Source organism: Lithobates pipiens, unplaced genomic scaffold (assembly GCF_037356315.1).
Source record: "Lithobates pipiens isolate NorthernLeopardFrog02 unplaced genomic scaffold, aLitPip1_a1.2 Scaffold_25, whole genome shotgun sequence".
NCBI lineage: Eukaryota > Metazoa > Chordata > Amphibia > Anura > Ranidae > Lithobates > Lithobates pipiens.
Window position 1 is genome coordinate 224,183,641 of NW_027507787.1, and position 1,756 is coordinate 224,185,396.

The following is a 1,756-nucleotide window of genomic DNA, read 5'->3' on the forward strand; positions in this document are numbered from 1 at the left end:
TGGGGTAAAAAGGCCGGGGGTGCAATATTGGTCATTTTGGACCCTTTTTTGGGGTAAAGGGCCGGAGGTGCGATTTTGTTTAATTTTGGACCCATTTTGGGAAAAAAAGGGCCGGGGGTAACAATTTTGGTAATTTTAGACCCTTTTTGGGGGAAAAGGGCCAGGGGTGCAATTTTGGTCATTTTGGACCCTTTTTAGGATAAAGGGGCCTGGGGTGCAATTTAGGACATTTTGGACCCATTTTGGGATAAAAGGGCCGGGGGTGCGATTTTGTGTCATTTTGGATTCATTTCGGGATAAAAGGGCCGGGGGTTCAATTTTGGTCATTTTAGACCCTTTTTGGGGTAAAAGGGCCGGAGGTGCGATTTTGTAGCATTTTGGATAAAAGGGCCTGGGGTGCAATTTAGGACATTTTGGACCCATTTTGGGATAAAAGGGCCGGGGGTGCGATTTTGTGTCATTTTGGATTCATTTCGGGATAAAAGGGCCGGGGGTTCAATTTTGGTCATTTTAGACCCTTTTTGGGGTAAAAGGGCCGGAGGTGCGATTTTGGACCCTTTTTAGGATAAAAGGGCCTGGGGTGCAATTTAGAACATTTTGGACCCATTTTGGGATAAAAGGGCCGGGGGTGCAATTTTGGTAATTTTGGACCTATTTTGGGATAAAAGGGCCGGGGGTGCAATTTGGTCATTTAGACCCTTTTTGGGGTAAAAGGGCCGGGGGTGCGATTTTGTGGCATTTTTGACCCTTTTTAGGATAAAAGGGCCTGGGGTGCAATTTAGGACATTTTGGACCCATTTTTGGGATAAAAGGGCCGGGGGTGCGATTTTGTGTCATTTTGGATTCATTTCGGGATAAAAGGGCCAGGGGTTCAATTTTGGTCATTTTAGACCCTTTTTGGGGTAAAAGGGCCGGAGGTGCGATTTTTGTAGCATTTTGGATAAAAGGGCCTGGGGTGCAATTTAGGACATTTTGGACCCATTTTGGGATAAAAGGGCCGGGGGTGCGATTTTGTGTCATTTTGGATTCATTTCGGGGATAAAAGGGCCGGGGTTCAATTTTGGTCATTTTAGACCCTTTTTGGGGTAAAAGGGCCGGAGGTGCGATTTTGGACCCTTTTTAGGATAAAAGGGCCTGGGGTGCAATTTAGGACATTTTGGACCCATTTTGGGATAAAAGGGCCGGGGGTGCAATTTTGGTAATTTTGGACCTATTTTGGGATAAAAGGGCCGGGGGTACAATTTTGGTAATTTTAGACCCTTTTTGGGGGAAAAGGGCCAGGGGTGCAATTTTGGTCATTTTGGACCCTTTTTAGGATAAAAGGGCCTGGGGTGCAATTTAGGGACATTTTGGACCCATTTTGGGATAAAAGGGCCGGGGGTGCGATTTTGTGTCATTTTGGATTCATTTCGGGATAAAAGGGCCGGGGGTTCAATTTGGTCATTTTAGACCCTTTTTGGGGTAAAAGGGGCCGGAGGTGCGATTTTGTAGCATTTTGGATAAAAGGGCCTGGGGTGCAATTTAGGACATTTTGGACCCATTTTTGGGATAAAAGGGCCGGGGGTGCGATTTTGTTCATTTTGGATTCATTCGGGATAAAAGGGCCGGGGGTTCAATTTTGGGTCATTTTAGACCCTTTTTGGGGTAAAAGGGCCGGAGGTGCGATTTTGGACCCTTTTTAGGATAAAAGGGCCTGGGGTGCAATTAGAACATTTTGGACCCATTTTGGGATAAAAGGGCCGGGGGTGCAATTTTG